This window comes from Lagenorhynchus albirostris, chromosome 8 (assembly GCF_949774975.1).
Source record: "Lagenorhynchus albirostris chromosome 8, mLagAlb1.1, whole genome shotgun sequence".
Classification (NCBI taxonomy): domain Eukaryota; kingdom Metazoa; phylum Chordata; class Mammalia; order Artiodactyla; family Delphinidae; genus Lagenorhynchus; species Lagenorhynchus albirostris.
This window is the reverse complement of record NC_083102.1, coordinates 20,026,435-20,032,546: the sequence shown is the minus strand read 5'-3', so window position 1 is coordinate 20,032,546 and position 6,112 is coordinate 20,026,435.

Sequence of the window (6,112 nt, the reverse complement as noted above, 5' to 3'; positions counted from 1 at the left end):
AGACGTCAGCAAAGGCAGACATGGGAAGGGGTGCCCGCCATGGACTCTGTGGGTGTGGATGGGCTCAACCACACCAGTGCTAGTGACTCGTGATGTTATTCTGAATTTGCGCCCGTTTTACAACTGAACACACTGAGGCCCGTTAGTTCTGAAACTAACACCTTGCCCCCCTCATCGGGTCACAGAATGCCAAGGATGCAACGCCTCCCTCATGTGGAAAGTCATGCTGGAAAGTCCAAGAGTCCAGCACAGGCCAGATTCAGGAACTTGACAGACAGGCAGCCCTAGCCTCTTCCCTGCCCATGGCCCACAGGCCACGTTTCAAGCGCCTTCTCCCAGGGCAGGGCCAGGTGCAGGGGAGGACGGCGGAGAGTCCTCCCAGCGCAGTCCGATTCTCTTTCAGGACGCTGAATGCCTGGGAAGGCCTTCTCTTTTCCCTTCCACCTGGCTCTTTTCTCTCTCCTCCTAGTTTGAGACCTCAGAAAATCACTGCCTTGAAATCTTCCTCCTGAGGTGTTGCGTGTGTCTCAGAGCCAGGCTCTTCTCTCCTCTGATGGGTGCTAGGCGTTTCGCCCCGAGGCCACGGGGGGGGATGCCGCAGCAGCCCAGGCCCCACGTCACATGCTCGGCCTGCCTCGGATTTCAGCGCCTGCAGCAGTGGAGAGTTCAAGGTGAGCTCAGACTCACCCCACACTGACCTGTCCTACCTCAGGACAACGGTCCAGCTGGCCTCTTTCTGCCCCCAGGGCCTTGATCAGAAGCGGCAGCAGCCTGAAGCCCAGGGGAGTTTATGTCCCCGGGGTAACTCTCAACCAATGGGACAGGCTCTGGGGAAAATGCCCCAGCCTCCCAGTCCTCAGGCACACGGCTCCGGAGTGTGTAAGAAGCTGCTCAGGGGGCCCCAGCAGCACGGAACACCAGGGCCTCCCTTCTCTCTGCTGCCTCCTGCTTCCGGGGATCACCTTCCAAAGAAACCACTTGCGTCCAACTCCTGTCCTAAGCACTGTTTTTTGCAAAGAGAAACACTAACCCTCTGAGGTGGGTACCACTTACACCCCCATTTTGCAGATGAGGAAACTGACGTTGTGTCTGCCTGACTTGGGCTAGACAAGTTCAAGAGTGATTGTCTACCTATCCAGACTGCCCATAAGGATGGTTGTTCTTGGGGATACAGCTCACGTTCACTGAGACGGCCGGGCCAGCATCATGCCCACAAGCTGGAATGTCAACTGGCCCAAAAAGAGGCACCTTGGACACAGAGAACACCCCATGGGCAATGGTTCTCTCTGTTTATCCTTGAACTATTTTCTTTGGAAAGAAAACCTCTCAATGTTTGACCTCATTTCTGTTTTGCTTTTGTGTATATCTATATATGTGTGTGTGTGTGTATATATATATATATATATATATATATATATGGATATATATATGGATATAAATACATATGTAAATATATGTGTGCATAAATATATTAACAAACATAGGTATATACATATATGTATATGTGTGTGTGTGTGTGTGTGTATATATCTATAATATATATACACACAGTCAAAAGGTTGGAAAGAAATTCACCAAAATCAGTAGTTATTCCTGGATAGTGGCAGATGACATTTCTATTTTGTGTGTGCTTTTCTGTCTTTTCTAATTTTTTCCACAATGAAATATTGTACAAAGAGGCAAAGGCATTTTTTTTTTTTAAAAAAGATCAAACCTCTTTGAAGGAATTTACTGTTAACTTGAAACACTGACTGATAGCAAGGCCCCAGGAGGCATGGTAAACTCCATTTCTAGCAACAAGTTTCGTCACTTCCCAGAAACCCACACAGTGCAGAGGGACAAGGACAGAGAAAACACAAAAGGTAAAAGTGAAGGAAGGGAGGATTTAAAAGCCAGACAAAGCGCCTTCTCTGGGGCACAGAGATGCCCTGGGGTGGGGAAGGGGGCTTGAAGAAGAGATAGGGACCCCGCTTACTGTCCGTGGCAGGGGCAGTGTCCACCAGTTGTGCAACGATGATTTGAGGATAGAAAGGATTTGAATAAGATGCCGATGAAGGGCTCTGGAGGGAATGGGCAAGATCTTAGCCTTCACACACAACAGTAAATACATTAGACAACATCCATCACCATCCCATTTTGGGGGGATTGCCATTCACCTTGGAATACTGAGAAAAGCAGCATTTGTCCCAAGTCAGCTAACTCCCCTTTGCTCATTCACTCCACAAATCTGGACTGAGCGCCCCTGTTCCCCCCATCACGCTGTAAGCTCCATGAGTTCAGGGACCATGATGCCTCACTTAGCACCCTCCCCCCACCAGCTGTTAGCACAGGGACTGGTAGGCACCCCCAAAATGGACTGAATGACCAAGGAAGTCCAACTACCATCCCACCTCACCCCAGAAGAGACTTTTGGGTTAGATGCAAAGAAAATTAGTCACAAGACCTGAGTTTTTGTCCCTGCCCTTCCAGCAACCCACCTCATGACCTTTGGGAGGTCGCTATTTACTTTGTGATTCCATTTCCCCCAAACTGGAAGATCTGACCCTAAAAGAAAATCCAGAGATAAATAACACAACCTCTATTATATACTTTCTGTTCCTTAGGCTAAAGACCTGGCAGAGTGGAGGGCATGAATCAGTCCTGTCCTCAATCCTAGAGACACAGGCAGGGTAAAGGGGTCAGTCATGGGGTCCACGAGGACCCTCCTTAGACTGCAAGGACCAAGGCGGTGGTGCTGGGGGCTGGGAAGATGCTCGGGGTGGGCGTGGAGCTTTCGGCTCTCTTCAACGGCCTCTCCTCTGGGATCTTGCCGTCCTAATGGAGGCTCCATTAGCTAATCTAGTGATTCAATTAGGTCTAAATGCTCCTGGCCTAAGAAGAGGGATGGCAAGGTGGGGATTTGTTGACTCCTATTTGCCGGAAAGGGTTTCCCAAGACAATGAAGCTGCAATTTGAATTCCCAAGTCTCTCACTTCCCTCTCCATTCATGGGCCTGGGGTCATCAACCCAAATGAGATCATGCAAGTGAAAGCACTCTGTAAACTATTTTTATTACTCATTCCCTCTTGGGAGGAGGGCCCCCCCACTGCCTTCTCCAGCCATCCTCTGTCCCAGAGGTAGGGGGGCTGCCCTGGGACGGAGGGACCAGGAAGTTTTCAAGGGCACGCCCCAGGCCTAACTCTGAGGAACCCCAGGCAGGTGGTTTTTCAGAGTTCGCAGAATGCAAATGACATTTAGGTCCTTTGCAGGGAAGATCTATTCTTTCTCTAGCGACAGTCCTCCTCAGTCCTGGGCCACTCTGCTCATATGGGGACTCTGCATGTCTCACGTGGGGACGCACTGCCCCTCCTGTCTTCTTGTCTCCCCAGAGACACATAACTTGGGGACAACCACATCTTAGGTGTCAGTTACTAGGGAGCACAGCTCAGTCCCTGGCAGGAAGGGGCAGAAAAAGGGAAATATGGGAGAAGAGAGGACAGCCCAAAAAAAGGACAAAAATGGCACAGAAGTGAATCTCTACCATCTGGAGGTCCTTTTTCATTCCAGAGGAAGTGGTGCTTTTTCTAAAGTCCAGGAATTGCTACCAACCCCCTGGACGCTGTTAGAATTGGGAAAGTCACTTTACCTCTTTAATCTCAATTCATCCTGTGTAAAATGGGAGCACTGAATGGGGATAGTGATTCTAACTTTGGCTGCACGTTGGAAGCAGCCTGGGAAGCTTGAAAAAGCTTTGAGCCTTGGCTCCAAACACAAAGATTCTAGTCTCATTGGTCTGGATGTGCAGTCTGGACTTGCGATTGCTTTCCTTTCTCTAGGCAGTGGCTTGCTGCTACACCAGCTCTCGGGAGAAAAAAGTTCTGATTTGTAGCGTTTTCCAATTTTCCAATGGTGTAAACGCTCTCAGCATGGCCTACTTCAAGCAACCAGTAGACAGCTGGCTCAGCACACCACGGTCTCCGGTGATTCTAAGGTGCCTCTAAAGCGGATCCACTACAGCGGCCCCACAGAGGCAAGGCGTTTACAGAGCCAGGGAGCTCCAGGTCCCCAGAGCAGAGGTGAGAGGAAGGGTCTGGTCGCAACTCACACAGAGACAGCCCCACCGGCCCGCCTTTCTCCACCAGCTCTGGAGCCCATCCTCTCATCCCATTCTCCCCACCAAAGGCTCTTCACAGGAAGATAAAGGACAAAGAAGGAAAGTTCCAGTGGCTTCCAAAGGCTGTCAGAGCCCCTTTCAGGATGAAACTTCTCAGTCATTCACCTCCTTCTTTTCCATCAGAAAATGTCCTCAACACTGAAAGCAATCAGCCAGGTGTCTGAGGGGTCCATTTTCAGCACATTCTCCACTTCCACTGACAGTGAGACCTAGGACTGTTTCCCCAGAAGACACCCAGAACAACTGTTGGAGCCAAGACGGGAGGAAGATGGGGAGAAAACAAGGGTGATGGGAAGAAGGAAGACACCTGCTTCTCCTGGCCCCCGGGCGGGTTAGTCAGGACCACGTCGAGGCCGTCCTTCCTCCTTTCCTCTGAGGATGATCACCTTGCATTCAACTAAACCCAAGTGCATTTAAGCACATTCAGGAATTCAACTCTGTACTCAACATTTTGAGAATCTGAGAAGTGGAAAAGCCTGTGTTTCAAGGCCCTTAACCAATAGGAGAGTCAAGATTCAAGGAAGAAACAGGCTTAGGAACTCTAAGTCATGTGGAAACTAGCATAACAGCTGGGTACAGGCTCTAGATGTGAGTGCTTGTCGAGTTGAGAGTATGTTTTTATAAGAGTATTTTTTTCAATATCCCACCAATTTCCAAAAAGGGATATAAAAGCCTGTGACCCCGAAAAGGGCAAAGGCCAAGGCCGGCATAAACTGGAAGTCCTCATGGCAGGGGGGCTGGACATGATACATAGAGCCGTCTGGCGGTCCCCTGGGTAAGGGCAAGCCCAGGTCTACTGGACCTCTGGGAAGTAAGAAGACTCAGCCTTCTCAGCAGTGACAAATGGCGGATGGTCCCTGGCTTGGGCAGGCCTCCTGGGCAGGGCCATCATGGAGATTTTGTCGTGAACGATGGAAGGGGTTGCATCTATTCAGAGGGGACGCCTTTTCTAATTTGCTCAAAAACATCCAATTGGCCAGCAAGAGCCCCAGAACGGGTCCATTCTGCCAGCACCACAGGGCCAAGCTTTGCCTCACCAGCATTCAGTCTGACCTGCCTGAGCCCTGAGTTCCAGTCCCTGCTCTAATGAACAAGCTGAGTGAGCCTGGACGTGCTGCTCTACTTCTAAGATTCAAGGGAGACCTAAAGGGAGCAAGGAGCACACACCTGGGACATAAGCAAAAGAATCAATAAACACTTAGCATCTGGGTCTTTGGTCATTCCTGTCTTGGACTTCTCTTAGGTTCAGGCCAGTAATTTACATCCTCTAAGCCCACATTGACCTGGTGGTGGTTAGATACCTGGGGGAGTCACCATGAGGTATGAAATTAGATACGAAGACTTTCTAGGTAGATGGTTCTGAGTTGATTACTTTCCCATGAATTAAAATAGAGTGAACATGTGACATCAGCCCAGTCCCCCAAATCATAGAATTGACTAATATTAAAGCTACAGGGGGGCTTAGACATGATCGGATTATCTAATTTTACAGATGATGAGACCAGGACCTCTGAAGAAAAGTGGCTGGGTGGGTCACACATCTTTTAGAGATGGACCTTCGTCCTGGTGTGTCTGAGGGAGAGGGCCCGGCATGGGCAGTCACCCCCACTCACAGGCCCAGCGCTGTGCCTGAAAGGATACAACGGGAAGAAAAGGCTGAATTAAAAAGAAATATAGAAACAGACAGTGATGCTGATGCAATTCAGTGGCAGGGTGCAGGTGGGGAGAGGAAAAAATAGATTTTAGAATTAGGAGAGGGCCAGATCAGTCAAGGGTGAAGAGAATTCTGAATGAAAGACGAATGGGGCACAGAACCACAGAGGAAGATGAAATAAGTGAAGTATGAAATCAACCCTTCTTGGGCTGTATACTGCCGGGCAGCCTTGAAATATGCCTGTCACTTGCAGGTGGAGGGGAGGTAAGGTTGGCGGTGAGTTGGGTGGCATGGGGATGGGGTCC